Raw genomic sequence first — 19,148 nt, forward strand, 5'->3', positions numbered from 1 at the left:
ATCTAGAAAAACATACAAACATTAGTGCCCTCAGAACACTGAATCTCATAGCCTAAAAATATAACCAAGAACCAAGAGTTGCTACTTCAACTCTAATGGTCAGGTTACAGTTTACTTTATGTGTATGAATGTCTGCCTGTATGTGTTTGCACCACGTGTGCCTGATGTCCTCAGAGGCCAGAAGATAGAACTGTATCACCTAGGACTGCAGTTGTAGTTGGTAGTGAGCCATCATATGGGTGCTAGGAACCAAACCAGGGTCATCTGCAAGAACAGCAAGTGCTCTTTTTTTGTTTGCTTGTTTTTCTAGAATGGGTTTCTCTGTGTAACCCTGGTTGTCCTGGACTCCTTTTGTAGAGCAGGTTGGCCCCAGACTCACAGAGATCCACCTGCCTCTGCCTCCTGAGTGCTGGGATTAAAGGCATGAACTACCACTTTTCAGCCTGCACGTGCTCTTAACTGTTGAGCCATTTCTTCAACCCTTCAATTTTTTCATCTGTTAAACAGGGAACTAAAACACCTACTCATAGGTTTATATTATAATATATAGTATAACCTTTATTTTTATGGTATTAGTAATAAGATTAAATAACAGGAGTGGAATGCTGGAAACAAGAGGATGGCTGCCAATACATTCACATTATTTATATATTAACAGATACTTAGTGCATACACACGTATGTATATGAGCCCTGGGCTCAACTTAAAATTTTCTTCAAGATCCAGCTGTCTTGTTTTGTAAAGCAGGGTCTGGAACTGGCCTGGATCCTGCATAACAGGCCAGCCTGGCCAGCCAGCGAGCCTGGGGTCTTCCTGCCTCCTTCTTCCAGGCACTTGGAAGACACTGACGTCTGGTCTTCAGGCATGGGCTGCCAGCACTTCGCCCATCGAGCTGTGTCCCCAGCCCCTACTCATTCAAACTTTCAGTAAATGCTTGTCGAGAGTCGTCCAGATCCCGAACAGATAAAGATATTCCCTGAAATACAGCTTCTGCTGGGGGAGAAACACAATAAGCAAATGTCATGAGTCGTGAAGGGGAAGAGGAAGTGGCAACCAAAGACAGCAAGGCAAAGGGAGAGAAAACCTATGTAAAGGGCTGTGGCAGGGTGGTCCTCCAAGGTTGTTGGGAGGAATGAGGTGGGTGAGCAAGTAAAAAATATCTGGAGGAATGCGGTTCTTTGCCGAAGCAATGGTGAATGCCAAGATCCCGGGGTGGGAGAGTTTGTCCTGGGAATGTTCAACGGCAGGATGCCAGGTCTGTGGGGCAGAGTGAGCCAGGGAGCAGGAGTTGGAACCATGATTGCAGTAAATGGTGGCACGACCATCTTCATCTGCCTTGAAAAAAAAATGAGTTTCTCTTTCACCATTTGCAAGTGTTCACTGGGTGAAGATGCATCAAGTAGAATGCTTGCCCAGCACGCACGGGACCATGGCATGCATCCTCAGCAAAGCATTAACCAGGCCGAGTGGCACACGCTGTACCCAGGACTCCGGGCTGAAGAAGGAGGGTGAGAAAGTCAAGGTTACTTTAGGCTATGTAGTGAGTTTGATAACAGCCTGGGATACAGAAGAGCTTGTTGTAAAAACATTTTTTTTTTTTTTTTTTTTTTTTTTTTACCATTTTGTATGTCCCAGAAAATCAGAGGTGCTGGTCATGGAGTCTGCAGGCACCTTCTCACTTTGGCATTTACCAGCCTCCAGGATGCATGATGTCAGTAGATACTTCTGACTCACACTTGTAGCAGGAGGCATCTCAAAATTGAGCTTTGTAGGTAATTTGTGTTTTCCCGTTGGCCACAGGAAGTGACGTTCAATGGTCATTCCAAACCGGTCTTCTAATTGCTCTCCTCAGCCACGCACATTACTCACTCGTGTTTGAAGTGCCAGAGCCAGCCACACTGAGCCACCCCCTCATCCTGAGGGAGGAGACCAGGAAGCAGCCTGGTCTTGAGGGAGGTTTTGATTTAGCTCTGCTGGATTCTCTTACAGTCTGGCTTATCCCATGTTCAACCTATCTCACCCTTCAGGCTCAGCATCCACGTTCAGCAGAATGGTATCCCAAACCTGACTCTCCACTCCCCCACAGAAGGTTGTTTCTGGTTTCTAACCGCAGAAGAAAGCACGTCCCTTGGAGGGTGTCGTGACCATGGCTGCTGAGGTTGAAAACAAACGCAAGCTTTCTCTTATTTCACTTGCTTGTAATTTTTGAACTTGTCATTGGTCTGAAATGCTATTAAGTTTTTGCTCCACGGATATGATTTGTGTTATATGTTGGCAATTTCATGTAGACATTTAAGTTACATTTAATAAAAAGCCAAAGATGAATGAGAAACACCAGACAAACTGCTATGGCCCTTGGGGTTTTGTTTAAACTTAGCATACAGGACTTTCGAGAAGGAGATGGACCAGTTGCCATTAAGTAGGAACTGAGCCAGGCCTGGCAGTGTGTACTGGTCATACTTGCGCAGAAGAGTGCAGCAGGGGGATCAGGGGTTGATGTCAGCTTGGGCTACATAAGGAAACCCTGTTTTAAAAAAAGGAGGAGGAGGAGCCAGGTATGGCGGTGCATGCTTTTAATCCTAGCTCTTGGGAGGCAGAGGCAGGCAGATCTCTCTGAGTTCCAGGACAGCCACACAAAGAAACCCTGTCTCAAAAAAAAAACCATAAACAAACAAACAACCCAAGGATGTGGGGAGTAAAGAGGAGGGCCAGGCCTGTGGGGTTGGGAGAGTTAAGGAAGAGGGCCAGGCCTGGTGTTGCACACCTGTAATCCAAGCACGCAGGAGGCAGAGGCAGGAGGATCTCTGTGAATGAGTTTGAGCCCAGACTGGTCTACATGGTGAGTTCCACGATGACAGATGACAGCAAGAGCCACATAGTGAGATCCTTTCTCAAAAAATAAAAACAGAGAAAAAGGAGGAGACAACTGGACACCACTTTCTAAGGAAGGCTGTGGTGCGTGTGCGTGTGCGTGCGTGCGTGTGTGCGTGCATGCGTGTGTGTGTTTTATAGGGTTAGGTGCTGATGCACGGTGGTGTGTATATGTGGTACCTGTGAAGTCCAGGCAGAGATTAACCTCAGCTGGCATTCCTCAGGACTCTGTCCACTTTAGATATATATATGTATATGTGTGTGGAGGAGATCCACAATGCCACGTCAGACATGGGGACCTCAGAGGACAAACTGTTCAAGTTGGTCCTTTCCTACCCCCGTACGAGGTCCAGGGATAAAACGCAGGCCATGGGCTTGGTGGTACACCTGTACCTGCAGAGCCGTCCCACTGACTCCCACACCTTGTCTTTCTGAGCCGGCTCTCTCACCTGGCCTAAACTCAAGAGATTCAGCTAGGCTGCCCCATGCAAGCCACAGAGATGCATCCCTCCCTCCCTCCTCAGCCCTGGATCGCAGGTGCACGCCACCTGGCCCGGAGTTTTTGTGTAGGTTCTGGGGATGGAAGGGAGATCCTTATGTTTACACTCCAAGAAGTTTACACACTGAGCCATCTCCCCAGCCCTCTCTGGCTTTCTCTGAAGGTCTGATGCCGTCTGTCAACACCACTGCAGCGACAGCCATTAGCAGACAGACAGACTTTCCTTTTGCTTACCCAGATCACCCCTGGGCCTCTCATTTGTGAGAATCTTCCTTCCCATCCTGGGCTCATGACTCAGCCCGATGCTTTTGTTTGGGAATGTAGATGTGAGGGCTGGTTCCTGTTCAAGGACAGAGTCCACTCTGTAAAGACATAATTGGTTTGGTGATGAGAGGAGGCGATATACTGAGAGCAAGGTGTGCCCCTCCCGGCTTCCTACACACCGCTGAGTGAGTTAGCATACAGCTCGGTGAGCAGAGGCTTTGGTATTCCTCTCTCATAGATGAGGAAACTGAGGCTTGAGAAATCTGGACTTTTTTTTGACTTGTGTGGGTATTAGCCTGGGTGTGATCAAAAGTAGAAGATGACATTCCTAGCTAGAGAGAAAAGCAGAGTTCCTGTGGGCCTCTGGCCCCGTTTTCCTTCCCTTTGTCTCCCTCCCTCTATTTTGCAGTACTTAGGATGTAATTTGCATGCTAGGGAAGCACTTACAACTGATCAAGCTAAACTCTAACCCCACCCTTCTTCAACAGTTGTTCTAGGACATGTTCTTTCTTTTTCCCTCTACAAAAACATGAACTAGGAATTGAGCATGGTGGCCCACACCTTTAATCCAGTACCTGAGGTGCAGAGGCAGGTGGATCTCTGTGAGTGTGAGCCCACTCTGGTTTATATAGGAAGTCCAGGCAAGCAGGAGCTACACAGAAAGACCCTGAGAGTTCTGACTCTTAGAATGAGAGGGAAGCGTGTGGCTAGAGAGGAAATGGACCACACACTTTCTAGTTTCACTGCAACCGTGTGTGTTGCTTTTCTCTGTGGCAAGACTTGGCAGAAACAAGGGAAGGGAAGAGGGGTCTGCTTTCATTCACAGTTCAGAGGAAGTGTCCATCATGGAATATCCAGCATGGCTGTTGTTTGTGGCAGAGGAAGGAGCATGTGCAGTAGCTGTTTGTTACACTGACCTGGGAAGCAGAGAGAATTGGGGGGGACTCTAAAGGCCCTCCCCCAACTGCCCACCTCATTCACTGAGGCCCCACATTCCCGAGGCTGCACAACCTGTTTGGTAAGTACACCAGTATATAAGCCTGCGGAGGTGGCACTTCACGTTCAAACCTTAAAGCTAGTCTCCACGCATGTTATGTTATCTCCACCCTGCCAGTGATGGGGACAGTGTGACTCCTGGCCAAGCGGGCCCAGGGAAAGGGCGAACTTCATAAGGCGACTGTCGTTTGCAAGCTGAAAGTGCCCAGAGACACTTCCATCTCGAGTCAGAAGAGCTTTCTGAGGACAGATGCCAGGAAGCCTTTCTAAGGGCGGAGGTCACTGGCTCGTGCCCCCTGCGGCACAGCCTCTGCGGGTGTCACTCATTTTGTATGCAGTCTGTGCTGGCTTCTGGAATTAGGCTGTGAACCATGAGCGGCTGCCATGTGTGGTTTTATGTGATCGCTCTACACAATCATGCCACTTAAAAAAAAAAAATCACCAGATAACCAGAAGTTCACATTCCAGTGTGTTTCCTAACTTGGATTTGCTCTCAGCGCACCTGTGATGACATCGACCTGACGGGCGCTAGAATCCCCTGAGAGAAGGGCCTCTGGGCCTGCCTGTGGGAGTGGTCTCTTGATTGAGTTAGTTGGGGTGAGGATACCTGCCTGCTATGGCAGCATCACTCCCTGCCTGGGAACCAGCACTGTGTCAGTAGAGAAAGGACGGTGCACAGCAAAGACTTACCCCTTACCCCTTTCTCACTGCCTCTTATCAGCTCCCGTAGTGTAACACACTACGATGCACTCACCCGGAAACTGAGGCTAAATGACCACCTACCCCTAACCTCCTCCACTCCTGTCCAGTGTGGCTTTTGTCAGGGTGTTTTATCAGAGTAACAGGAAAAACAAAACCAAGTAACTATGACCTCACACTCCAATGCTAAGACATTCTTTTGGCTGTGTGTGTATGGGGGTCATTTGTATGTAGACTTGAGGACAACCCTGGACAGTGTGCCTCGGGCATCATTCATGTTGATTTTGAGACAGGGTCTCTGTAGCATGGAGCTTGCTAAGTAGGCAAGCTCCAGGCTTGTCTCTGCCTCTTCAGTGGTGGGATTCCAAGTGTGTACCACTGTCTCAGCCTTTTCTTTTAAACAAAAACAAAAACAAAAACAAAAACATGGATTCTGGGTTTTGAACTCGCGGCCTTTTGCTTGCAAGTCAATTATTTTACTGAATGAGCTGTCTCCCAGCTCCATGAAAGCATTCTTAAGTAATCTCTTGTTTAATACTTTTTGTGGGTGTCAATAATCTGGACCTATTTTTTATTTTTGCTGTAAGCCAGTGACCCCAACACAGTGGCTCTCACCTGTGAGCCAAGCACAGCAGAGGTAGTTGAGAGGTGCCTCCTACTCAGTGGTAGACACTTCACCTTGACCTGGGCGGATGTCACATGGGAGAGGTGTCTGAGCAATACATTCTGTTTTGTGCTTTGTACTGTTTGGGCTGTAGCTCAGTTATATCCCATCTAAAATACGATGCATACCAACATGTGTGCTCACAGATGCCCCATCTCCACTGGCACAAAGAAAGGGGAGCACGGTATTAGCAATCAGAGCCCTCTTTCCCATATAACTTCAAAATGTAAAGATGTCCCCAAGACCTCAGCTAAATGTTTTCAAATAAAAGCAACTTACTTTCCAGTTAAAAACAAAACAAAACAAAACAAAACTGTGTGTACCTGTTTGTGTATGTGCAGGTGAACAGGGGTGCACGCTCATGTAGGAGACAGAGACTGACAGCCGGTGCCTTCCTCTGTCACTCTCCACATTACTTCTTGCGGTGGTCTCTCACTGAGTCACAGCTCACTGACCTGACAATCCTAACTGGCCAAGCAAGCTCCAGGGCCCCTCCTGTCTCAGGCTTCCGAGCGGTATGGCCACAGGCGAATGCCACCATGCCTGGTGTTTTACGTGGGCCCTGGGACCAAACCCAGCTCTTCTGCAAGGCCAGGCAAGTGCTCTTCTCGCTGAGCCATCTCCCAGCCTGTTTGCTTTGATTCAGGAACGACTTCAGCATCTTTGGAGGTGTAGAAGTAATACATTAATAAGAACATATTGGAGGTGGGTGGAACCATGGAGGGCCCTGGGGTTCTGCATGGCACCCTGTATTTATAGTTAGAGTCAAGCTTAGAACAGGGAGATGCTCTCATGCTCATGCACCAAACACTCCGCCTTTGCTGTTTCTGCTTGAGACAGGGTCTGCATAGCCAGGTTGGCTTTGAACTCACGGGCATCAGCCTCATGGAGGTTTTCCTGACTCAGCTTCCTGAGTGCTGGGATTAGAGGCGTGAGGCAACGTGCCAGATTTCCCGAACCTCTTCCGGTACTGGGCATACAGGCACTATATGCTGAAGGACACCTTCAGGTCCAGGTTGTGTTTTTGTTTTCTCCTTACAAAGAGTTCTATCTCGGCGGTTCAGCCCATGTCTAGCATAGATGAGAACCAAAGTGCAGCTCCCAGTCATTAAAGGTCTCTGTGTGTATGTGTGTGCATCTACGTGTGTGTATAAAGCTGAAATGATTCTTATTTGTGTTGTCTTCCTATGACCCAGCGTAAAGCCAATCATTACACTTCGTAGGTTCTTAAAATTTATAATTACTTTTGCCTTTATGAATAAATTGATTCAAAAATTAAAAACAAGTGCAGAGGCTGGTGCTAAGCCTCGGCTTTGCTCATAGCCGCAGATGCAGAGGCATTCATTCGCTGGACTGCCAGTATCCACGCTGGGCTGCAGGCAGCATGCAGGCAGCCTTTCAGCCCTGGGATCACCTGGCTTCCTCCGCAAACATGCCTGTGTCTGGGGGAGGAAACACTCAAGCATGCTCAGACAGGGCAGCAGCCCAGGGCTCAGCTAATCCAACCAAACTCTGTCCTCGATGTGACACTCCACTGACAAAATAAACTCAAGCCTCAGTAAGTGGCTTGCTCACGGTCACATGGCTGCTCTTGGGCAGAACCCAGTTTCTGCATCTGCTCGAGATTCCTCTGCTCTTTCTTCTAGACCACAGTGGCCTGGGGGCTGTGCTCAGCGCTCTGAGACCAGAGCCACAACATCCATGTGCCACTTATTTTCCACTGTGATGTATGCCTCCTGTCTCCCAGAAAGGAAGAGCCAGCGGCCTCACAGCCTTCAGGCATCACTTTATCTTTGAGCCTAGTCCTGTTTGGGTCAAATGTCTAAGGCTGAGACAGCTACTGTGCACCCGTTTCAGCAGTGTGTTCCTTGGTGATCAGGTCCTTCCTTCCTGCTTCCTGCACCTTCTCTAGGGGATGGTGACGGCAATCCAAGGCTGTGTGGAATGTCCGTCTTCTCCCCCCCCACCCCAAAGTAAAACCCTTCCTGAAGACCTGCTGCAAACTCACCAAACCCTATAGTGTTCTCCTTGACATTCTGAGAAACTGTCCCTTCTCTGCCTTCCATCCATCCCATTTTGTCCCTTCTGGGTCCTGCAGACAGGCAAATGGCCAGAAGCCAGCTGTTACAGATTTCACTCTGTGGGCACAAGAGGCTTAATACCCTTCTTTCTTGTTAAGCAAGAAAGAAGCATCTTGCTGTGTAGCCTAGGCCGGCCTCAAACTTGTGATTTTCCTGTCTCTGCCTCAGGGTGCTGGCATGGGCCATTATGATGGGATATGGCCGGGGAGTTCTGTATCCCTTGCCTCTACAGTAAAGTAATTTGACACTATCTTGGGTGACAAGGACTTCAGGGTCCTTGGAAGCACTGGGCTTGAGACCTCAGAAAGAGAACAAATGATAAGGCCTGCGAAATACCTTAAAAATACAGGCAACCCCTTTCATTTCACAATTACCAAAACCAAGGATGAGGGGTGGGGGCTGGGAGCCTCCTGAGTTAAGCCCTGGGCCAGCGACTCAGCGGGGCCTAGCACAGGTTCCCTTGCCTGGCTGAGTGCTTTTTCCATTATACCGGCTGCGCCTCAGTAACCCCACCTCCGAAAGTGCTAAGGCACTTCCCTCTCAGTGCCTACCCAGGCGGGGTGGGGCCCTCCGTGGCATGGAACAAACCGGGAAAACCACATATTCCAACTCCCAGCACACAAAGGCTGGTTGCCCGTGGGGGCGGGGTGGCAGGACCGGAGCTAAGACTCATTACTCAGAGATCCTGGGATTCTGAGGAGAGCTTCTAGATTGCCTGCTCAAGGAGGCCACCCTACTTTGTCCCCTGGGCGGTGGCTGCATGGGGGCATCCTGCTTGGAAACCTCCCCCAAATAAATGGTCTGTTTTAGCTCCAGCGTCCCACCCCCTAGCTGCCTACGGAAATCTAGGAGGGACGGTTCTTTCTTTCCGCTTTCCCCTCCGCCCCCTAAGCGTCTCACTGCTGGGCTGACTTGGGCCGCCTCCCCCTCTTCACTTCCAGTCCCACTCCAGGCACTTTCCTTCCGTCCACAGCCTCCCCACCCCCCGACCCCAACCTTGGAAGGAAGACACGCTCCAGAGCTAGCCCATTAAAAGTGCACGACTTCTGCCCGGCCTGCCGACGGAGCTCCCGCAGCCTGGCATTCCTCGGATTCCAGCGTTGTGACGTCCCCGGGGACCGTGCGCCCGCAGCAGGGGAGCCCGGCCTCCACTCTTCAGACCTGGGCGCGCGTCCCCGAGGCTGGCGCGCGCCCACCGCGCGCCCTCCCCGGACGCATTCCTGGCCCGCCCAGCGAGCGCCCCGCGCACTCTCCGCCTCCTGGCCCCTAGCGCAGCGGAGCCGAGCCCCGGGCGGGGGAGCGCGGCCAGCGGCGCCTGCTCGTCCCCTCCCACCCGGCTCCTTCCTCCGCCCTCCCGGCCGCTCGCGCTTCCTGGGGCTCGGGCTCTCCCGGCGGCTCAAGTTCTGCACAACTTCTCGCCGCTGCCCAGCGCGGTGGCCGCAGGGCCGGGCCAGCTAGCTGCGCTCCTCGGTTCGCCCGTCTCGAATCCAGGGCAGGCCCTCGAAGAGCATCTGGTGCCAAGTGGCCGCTGGCGGTCCCTCTCTGCGCCCCACCTCTCTGATCGCCCCGGTCCCCTCGCGCGGGACGGCGGTGCCCAGGTTCTTGGCCCTTTCTCCTCCCCGGTGCGCTTGGCGCGGCGGAACCCTCCCCGCACCCCTCCTCTGCCAGCGCCTGGAAGCCAGCGGTGGGGACTCAGACTCCCCGATGGTCAACGTGCGGCACCCTGGGCAGTCCCGGGCCATGTAAGCAGGTAAGCCAGCCGGGCGGGAGCAGACGCTCGAGCAGCGCCAGCTTGGCTTCGCCGCCCGGGACGCCGGGGTGCGCGGCGGGGGCGCCAGGTGGCCGGCCGCCGGGCTGCCCTTCGCGTGCGGCGCTCGCTCGTCCCGGGTTGGGCTGGAAGGGCAGCGCGGTCTGGGGCTCTGCGCTTTAGCCGAGACAACGCCTGCAGCCCCCGCTTGTCTTCGGCGTGCGGAGAGGGAGAGAGTCCGGGGAAGGGCGGAGGGCGACCGGAGGTGTCCAGACCGCCGGGGCAGCGTCTGGGGAGCGGACGCTGCTGTCGTGCTTGCGAGCCGGGGGACGCAACGCCGCGCCGTGAGCTTCCTTCCGCGCCTCGGTGGGCACTGGGCTTGGGCCGGGGTCCTTGTGCCCTCCCCATGTTCCAGCCGTGAGTTGGAAGTTACAGCCCAAACTCGCTAGGGTGGTCGGGCAGCAGCGCAGGGAAAACTTGTGGCTTCACCTCCCACCACATCTCCACCTCGAACTTTGCAGGTTCTGGTAGCTACCAGCCCCTTTCTCACGTTGACCTCACGTTGACCTCACGTCTAGTTTTGAACCTTTGGGAGTGGGTTTCCTACCGTTTCTGGAGGGATGGGTGCTGTGCGCTGTCACTACCTTCCTTTGCCGTCCTCCCTCCTCTTTGAAGAGACTGTGGGGTTTTGAGCTTAGTCTGATCACGGATCGCCTGTTCCGGGGCCCTGCAGCAGGCGAGTTGCCTTCAGACCTCTGAGTGAATGCACGGTCGGAGTTTTCAAAATACATCAACTTCTTGAAATGGATTCCCTCTCTCATTCATTCAACAGACTCAGCGTTGAGGCTTCCACTCTGCTAGGAGATCGCACCGCGATATTCCGCAGCTTCCTGCAGGCCATCTGTGGGCGGACGGGGACCTGCTGCGGGAGGGGGGTTCTGTGAGAGTCGGGGAAGGGCCTGGAGGAGAGGGTTACCTGCGTCCAGGGAATGATGCTCCATCAAGGAGTGGTTGAGGGACAGCGTTCCAGAGGAGGGAACAGCTTGAGCAGAGTGAGGGACCCGGAGAGGGCCGTGCGGAAAGTCTCGGAGAGCGACCTGGTGGCCGGAGGGGCGTGTGTCGGCAAGTTGGTGCCCTGTTGCTGGCATGGTTAGCCCCCACCCCAGCGGAAACGAAACCGGAAGTCTCCTACCCACTTCCCGTGAGCACGAGCCGCTTCCAGAGATCAAAAGCTTTCCCTTTGGACGTGTTCCCTGTCCTGCTGTCTCTCCCTCGGGGTTCTCTGGGGGTGACAGGTGTTTAATTGTCGATAATCGGCCCATCCTTGCTTTCGTTAAAGTAGCGTGGCCCACTGTGTCCCAGTGAGGACCACCGCACACCACTACAGAGCCTTGTCTTTTGAAGGGGAGAACGGCTTGGGTCTTACCCGAGGCTTGCTTTGCTGCTGGGGCCGGGTCTGTGCTCACAGGGCAAGTGCTCTTCCCCTGCCAGCTCCCGAACAGGTTTCTTGAGCTGGACCCTGATGATGTCTCAGTCTGAGCGCCTGGCTGCCGTGTGCACAATCCTCTCAAGGATGTAGCTCTGTGTCTTAGAATCTTTGCTTTTAAAAGTCATTGGTTTATTTATTTATTTATTTATTTATTTAGCAGCATCTTGAGGTTTCCTTTCCTTTCCCTGAACCTGTGGCAATGGAAAGCTTACATCCTTGAAACCCAGGGTCCGGCCCATCCTGCCTGAAAAAGCTCCTCAGTGCAGGGGAGGCTGCGCTCAGTGGCCTCTCGGAGGGACCTCTTCACCGAGCTGAAGTGCTCTCAGGCATTTGCCTACTGGCTGCTCCTGGCCAACGTGCCAGATGCCCATGTGTCAGGCCTCAGACTGCCGCATAGGAGTGCGTCGTGCACTCTCCCAGCCCCAGACTCCAGGTCAAGCACTTCCACGGTGAAAGGTCTGGAAAGTGTGAGCGTGGGACCCGCATGAGGGCAGAGTGAACCAAGAGGCCCTTTCCTGCCGCTCCCAGGGCCCTGTCCAGGATCCCCGTGTTGGTGTGTCCACACTCATAGCGCTGCAGTTATTCCAGTGTGTTGTGTTGCATGGCCAGTTGGAAGAGAGCCACCAGTTAAGAGACTATTTTGATACCGCACACCACAAGGAATTCAGACAAGCTTTCAGCAGAGCTGGTCCTGTGCCCCCGGGTGAGGTCCAGCCCTGTGGGGTCTCCCGGCCCATGCTTTCTGACTGGATTAAGACCCCACGGGGGATGCAAATATTGACCTCTCCCTAGCAAATTGAGCTCACCTGGGTTCCAGAGGCTTGCTCTGTTCTGAAGGAGAATTTGGTCGCATTCTTGCATTTGAACCCTTCATTGCTTGGTTACCCAGGGCTGTGTGGTTTTCAGATCCATTCTGGGCCTCAGAACATTGCTAGCACTTGGTTGGAGGTAAGACAGGAGAAGAGATAAGATGAAATACTTAATTAACCAATTAAGGGAGGAGGAAAACAGACACCAACGCTGCAGCAGGGAGGAAGTTAGCGTCTGAAATGAGCTTTTTGATCTCCCAGACTGATTAAATGGATTTAATTTGCCCTCCTCCTAGGAGGGTTGATTGAATGGTCCCAGGAGTGGGCGGGGCCACTAGCTGCAACTTTGTGTGTGTGTGTGTGTGTGTGTGTGTGTGTGTGTGTGTTTGGGAGTGTGAAATACAGCTAGACTTGAGTTCCAGTTCTGCCACTTACGATTTCTTTTACATTTATTTACTCTGTGTGTGTGTGTGCGCGCGCATGCTTGTGGAAGTCACAGTTGCGTCTTTTTCTCCCTCAGACTGTGGAGGTTGGTGGCAAGCACCCTCATCCTCCGCGCCATCTCTCCAGCGCAGCTCTGCTGCTTTTTAGAGGTGGGATGCTGGGCTTTCTGACTATCTGTACTCAGTCTGCAAGCTTTGGCCAGGAAGATGCGGCTTGCCGGGCATCTCTGAGACTTGAGCGTGACGCTGTAGAATGTTCGGCCCGGCAGGGTGGTGCTGGTGTGTCGGCGGCCTCGTATGTGGCCATGAATGTATCCTTTGTTCAACAGCCTGAACTCACATGTGTGCCAACATACACATACAGCTTTGTCCTCGGCTCTCTCTTAGACTATTGGCTCACAGCAGACATGTCGGCTGGCAGCTGCATGCGACCCTTCACACACACTGAAGGCGGCCTCCAGGCCCCCAGGCGGCAGGAAAGCTGGTCAGGAAGAAGGCCGGGACAAGCCTCCCTTCGGACAGTCTGCTCTTCTCCGAGACAAGGGCCTAGTGTGTTGTGCGGGGTCTTTGCATTTCTAATGCTGAGATCCGGTTAATTAAAGGACATTGGGATCGCTGCCTGGCTTTAGAAGGGTGCGGAAGCTAGCTGCTCACAAAGGCGGTCCTCAGCAGCCTTGATTTCCTTCTTTGAAGCCTCAGCACAGAGTCAGCTTACGCCAGTATAAGGCCCGCCACAGGTGGCTTGAATTTTGATGTTGCCTTTCATCCAAGAACCCTCAAGTATTTGACAAACATTAACTCATTGATCTTCCTATCTACTTCCTGGGAGGGAGACAGAGAAGAAAGGGACTCAGGCATCCTCAGGAGGACAGGTGTGTCCTTAGAGCAGCACGGGAGGATTTTGACCACAAAGATTTGGGTAAATTTCCCACCTGCAGAATTGCATATGCAACCCGGGGAGGGTCAGAAGAACAAAGCCTAGAAAAATGCAAGTTTGACTAAGATTCTTGCAGTTGGGAGGAGAAAGGAAATTTATTCTGCCCAGACTTGTAGTGCCTTTAGCGCACAGTGCATGCAGACGGATTATGAAAATAAATACTCCTGGAATTATTGACAATTCTGAATTAAAGGCTGTGTGTGAAGCTGTGCATGGTGAGGTTAGCTGAGTCTGAGTTGGGCTATAAATGGCGTATTGACTTTGCAGTCCTTCCTTCCTTTCTTTTTTCTTTTTTTGAGGTAGGCCCTCTCTGTGTAGCCCTGGAACTCAAAGCAATCTGAGATCTGCCTCTGCCTCTGCCTCCACAGTCCTGGTATTGAAGGCAAAGCCATGGTGCCTAGTTCTTGCCTCTTGCCTTTGTGGTTCTGTGTTTCTTATTTTTCCTTTCTGCCATGCTTTTTTTGCCGTATTTGTTGGCACGTCAGCCTTACACACAAAGTCTGATATGTGATAGTTTAGCTTAATGCTCAGGCAATTGCATTAGACCCAGGACAAGACGGCATCCTGAGCTGGGTCCCCTTGCGTAGTCAGAGATCCTGTGTTTTGTAGTCAGAGATCCTGTGTTGTAGCTGGCCTTTCCACCAATGCTTACTGTCCGTCTATGGGAAAAAAGGATTCCACTGAGAAAAGAAGCAGAAAGGGGTAGTGTGTGGTGCTGTAGCCTCTTAGAATTAGTAAGTTAGTGTGTGTGTGTGGGGGGGAGGATGGCTCAGTGGTTAAGAACACTTGCTGCTCCTGTGGAGGACCTGGCTTTGGTTCTTAGCACTAGTGGCTGGTGGCTTACAACCTGTGTGAATGCCAGCTTCCAGGAATCAGGCACCTCCTTCTGGCCTTTGGGGCATCCCCAATTGAAACGAGCATGTACACACATGTCAGCATAAGTAAAATAAACAGTAAAAAATACCTTCGCATTTGTAATGTCTGAGATTTAAGTGCAGCTGTTGTTCCAGACTTAGGAAGCTTTCAGGGGACCATTGCCTAGATCTACATTGCTTTCTAGCAGTGGTCTCGACCTGTGGGTCTCGACCCCTGGGAGGTTAGCTAGCCCTTCATACGAGTTGCCTAAGACCATTGGAAAACACAGACAATTACCTTATGATTCATAACAGTAGCAAAGTTACAGCTATGAAGTAGCAATTAAATAACTTTATGGTTGGGGGTCACCACAGCATGAGGAGCTGTATTAAAGGGTCTTACAGGATTGTAGCTCACAGAGAAATGTTATTCATTGTTGAGAGTTGTTGGGAGTTCCTCAGCTATGGTTTATGTGGAGGTGTTTGACTTATACATGGTATATTTCTACTTGCATAAACTAGATTTCCACTTTGGAAGTTCTTTTCTGGCTTTTTGTTTGGTTTGTGTGTTTGTTTGTTTGCTTCCATACCCCTTCCCTCCAAAGAGTTGGATATTAGCTGAGGCACTAAATCTAAAACCCTCGACTGCTCTAATTGGCTGGGGCTTCTGAAGGCACCCCCCACCCCCCCGCTTATCTTTGGGGTGAGCCTGAGAATTGCCTTTTGCAAGGAGCTCCTGCACATGGCTGCTGTAGAGCCAGTTTCCCGAGCAAGGGCACTCTGAGAATGTCTGGGCGAGGACGGCTTGTCTTGGTCTAGCCTCCGCTGGTCCTCTGCTTGGCAGTCCCTTGTCATGATGCCATTTGAGTGGTTTTGTCTGGTTACTCTAGCACACAGAGGCTGGATGCTCCGTGATGGCCACCGATCCTCAGCCAGCCCAGCACCAGATGTGGGCTCGGTGCTTCTGTTCTAGTGGGTCTGCTCGGCTGTCATTTCCAGACCTCTGCACTGGCTGCCAGTCGGGTCTATCCAGCACCACCCGTCCTAGTGTTTTATCTTACTGTGCTGAGCAGACTGTCTCAACTGAGCCCTTTCCCACTTCTTGATTTCTGGTCCTGGTGACATCCGCTTCTTCTGATGCAGCTGCTCAAGGTGGGCACGTGGGATGCTTTCCTGTGCCTTCTTAAATGAAATTTTTTAGCATACAGAAATGGGTTTCATGTGGCATTTTTGTGCATATATATTATACTTTGTGCTTGTTTGTCTGCTAACATGCCATCCTTAGCCCTGGGATTAACCCTTTTTCTCAGACCCCCAGTCACATAGCCACAGTCATGGATTATGGTCTTTGAGCTGGACTCAGTTACCGTTTCCCAGGTTTCTCTCTTCCCTTCATTGCTGAGGCCCATGGGAGGGGTCCAGGACTGTTAGGGTCATCTTGCACATATCTTCAACTACTCTTTAAGGGTTTTAAAGAACATAATTAAAAGTTTTTATTTAAATGGCTAAAGCCATTTGCATCTCCTTGCTTTTGTGATGAAGCTTCCTCCCCTCCCCCACTGCCCTCCACCTCATCCACTGCTTTGCCCTCTCCATCCTCCCCTCTGTCTGAGCTTCCTTCCTTTCTTTATTTCACCCAGAGTGCCCTGGCCCTCGTCTGTCTGCTTACCCTCTCACTCTCAGCGATGTCCACCTTCCCCCTACTGCTCCCCAAGGCCACCGAGTTCCCCCTTCATCCCTCTCCTCTTTTGCCCCCAGGTCTAGAGTGGGTGGGTATACCTCAGCTTGTATAAACCAGCACAGGGAGCTTTCAGATTCATGATCCTCCTGCCTCAGCTTCCCAAGTCCTGGGAGTGTTTTTCATTGTAGCCCTGTAACCCCTTGAAGCCCTGCTCTTGACAGCCCACCTGTCTCAGCACAGTTGACTTCTGTGGCCTCTCCCAGGCCCGGCCTCTCAGTGCGGATCTCCCCGTGCAGGCCTCCTACCCCTGGCCTGAGCGATGCTGTTGTTACCACCAGTTTCAGACAAGGAAATTAACTTACTTTTTAAAACATTATAAACTCAGTGAATGAATGCCTTTCTAAAATGCAGACCTGAGGGTTAAAAGAGCATTCTGTCTTGGAATTTATTATTTATCCTCTAATAAACTGTAATGGCCCTGGGAAAAGTACATCTTGTTAATCACTGTATATGATTAAAACTTTAAAAACTTTTTTTTTTCTTCAAGACAGTTTCTCTGTGTAGCCTTGGCTGTCCTGGAACTTGCTTTGTAGACCAGGCTGGCCTCAGACTCACAGAGATCCACCTGACTCTGGCTTCCAAGTGCTGGTATTAAAGGCACGTGCTGCCACACACATGTGCTTCAAAACCTTTTTTATAGCTGTTTTATTCTACTGTTTGGTGTTTCTTGGTGTTGGTGCACCACATGCATGCTGGTGTTTGCGGAAGTCAGATGTGGGCATCGGATCCCTGCAGCCGGAGTTACAGACAGTTGTGAGCTGCCATGTGGGTGTTAGGAATTGAACTCAGCTTCTCTGCAAGAGCAGCCAGTGCTCTAGAACCACCTAGCCATCTTTTTAGCCCCCAATTTAAAAATTTAAACAGATAGCAGTGTTCCTATGTTCATTTTATGTATTCACGTGTGGAAACAAACCGCATATCTAAGATACCATCTAAAGTTGATAATAATTTTCTTTGCATGTTGGCGTGTATGTACTCTGGGTGTGTGCGTGTGTGCATGTTTCTGAGAGGCCCAAGGTTATGTGGGAAGTTTTCCTCAAAATCTCATCAGCTTATTTGAAGCAGGGATACTTAGCTGAACCCAGAGTTGACAAGAAGCCAATCTGGCTAAATCGGCTTGCTCCAGGGATCCCCATGTCTGTCTGTGAAGTGCTGGGATTAGATGCTTGCCATGTCCATCTAGCATTTACATGGGTTCTAAGGATCTGCACTCGGGGCCTCGTGCTTGCTGGGCAAGCACTTTATCCACCTCCAACCCTAATGATCTGGTTCCTAGTGCTCTGTCTCGCCTGGGTCAGGGGCATGGCCGTGTCCCCTCTCGTCTCTTGTTGTTTCAATAACTGTGAATGTCATGGACAAGAATGGACTAGGAACCTGCTAGGACCAAGGCCGGCTAAGTTGTTCTTGCAGTTCAGCTCTGAGAACTCCATCTCCTTTCTGTCTGTTGTTGTCTTGCACCTTATTTGAGGAGGAAAGAGCCCTATCGTCCTTCAATGTGCAGCTCTCCATGCCTGGTTTGTGTGTAGGAATGTGTAGGGCCATGGATATGTGCGTACATGCTGGAGTCAGAGGAACATCTTGGCTGTCATTCTTCAGGCTCCTTCCACTAGTTTGGGACAGGGTCTGTGTGCGCCGTCTGGCTGGAAGCTGCTGTCCAGGCCAGGCTGGGCCTCAGATAGCAGAGACCTGCCTGCCTCCGCCTGCTGAGTGCTGGCATGAAGGTGGTGTGTCACTGCATCTGGCCAGTGAAAGAGGGGCAGGCTTGTCGCCCTGCCCACGGCCGAGGAAGCTTGCTTTACTTACAGAACAGAAATAGGTGGTGATGACCTCCTGGGCGTGTCTCCAGATCACAAGGTTGAGTCTTGCTTCTATATCTGTCCCCAGAGAAAGGATTAAAGGAGATTTGGTGGCCATGAAAGTACGGTTGTCATGAGTTACCTATAGGTGTCAACTCAGTGTATCAGGTCCCCTGAACACAACCCAGAGAGACCCCCTATCACATCCTCTACACACACACAACCCCAGGTAGACCCCTGTGTCAGGGCCTCTGCACACACACAACCCCAGAGAGACCCCTGTGTCAGGGCCTCTGCACACACCCAAATGGACCTGGAGAGCTTCAGATTTACATCCCATTGAGCCTGTCAGGTGCAGGTGTTTCCTGAGCTGACTCAGTGTTTTCCACTGATGGTCAGGCTATTTCCTCAATCCTGCATCCTGACAGCCCCGCACCTGCCCAGACCATCTCCCTGAGCCCTCGAAAACTACCTTCCTGGGGCTGGGTCAGGCTTTCCTGCCTGTGCGTTCCTGGATTTTACCCCCTGATGATTCCAGTCTTTCTCCAGGGGCTCTCATGCCTCTCAGCTGCCTGGTCACTGCCACCTGCCTCAGTACTTCACCATCTGGCTTTTCTTCTGCAGTTGGTCACCTGTAGCTAGCTGCTCGCCAGACCTGCCCGCGCCAGGGCCAGCATTGTCACAGAACTTCAGTGAGGTTGGCTGTCACAGTATCCTTTATGATGCCCAAGCTGTCCTTCTGTCCCTGCTGTGGCTGTTCATGGTCTACACTGCAGGGCCCTTCTAAGACAGCTCTGATTCCCGCTCTAGTGCCTAAAGCCTTTCTTGCTGTGTTCTGTAGCTTGGGGGTCCGGATATGGAGAAGGGTTTAAAGAGACATACAAGCATGAGCTCCAAGCAGCAGATGTCAGTACAGAGATGTGCTATTGTTTTGTTTCGTAGGTCAGTAGTTCACATTAAACACATCCAGGAGCTGAGCGGATGGCTCAGTGAGTAAAACGCTTGCAGCACAAACATGAGAATCTGAGTTTGAATCCCCAGCACCCATATTGAAAAACCAATGACAGTGTGTGCCTGTAATCTAATGCTGGAGGTGGGGTGTAGAGATAGGAGGATTCCTGGGACTCTGGCCAGCCAGTCTAGACTCTGACTTAAAAATAAGGTGGAGAAAGAGACTGATGTTGATCTCTGGCCACTATGGGCAGGTATATGCATGTATGTCCTTGGGTACATGCATATACATGAGCACACATACAAA

At 51.3% G+C, this 19,148-nt stretch overlaps 1 protein-coding gene and 1 long non-coding RNA gene across 2 annotated transcripts in view; one reads left to right on the top strand and one right to left on the bottom strand.

Moving 5' to 3' along the window:
* Positions 1 to 531: 531 nt before the first annotated feature.
* On the bottom strand, positions 532 to 6,449 carry LOC132646422 (uncharacterized). Its single transcript, XR_009584684.1, has 3 exons — positions 6,317 to 6,449; positions 3,605 to 3,732; positions 532 to 993 (listed from the first exon to the last, which is right to left on the bottom strand). It is a non-coding gene; the product is annotated as an uncharacterized LOC132646422 (long non-coding RNA).
* A 3,013-nt stretch (positions 6,450 to 9,462) lies between these two features.
* The window catches only part of Ptpn14 (protein tyrosine phosphatase non-receptor type 14), a 139,918-nt gene continuing 130,232 nt past the window's right edge, over positions 9,463 to 19,148 (top strand). Inside the window, exon 1 of the mRNA XM_021645317.2 lies at positions 9,463 to 9,824. The gene's annotated coding sequence lies outside the window, so the exon portion shown is untranslated. The remainder of the gene's footprint in view (positions 9,825 to 19,148) is intronic.

The sequence above is a fragment of the Meriones unguiculatus genome, chromosome 11, assembly GCF_030254825.1.
Source record: "Meriones unguiculatus strain TT.TT164.6M chromosome 11, Bangor_MerUng_6.1, whole genome shotgun sequence".
Lineage (NCBI taxonomy): Eukaryota > Metazoa > Chordata > Mammalia > Rodentia > Muridae > Meriones > Meriones unguiculatus.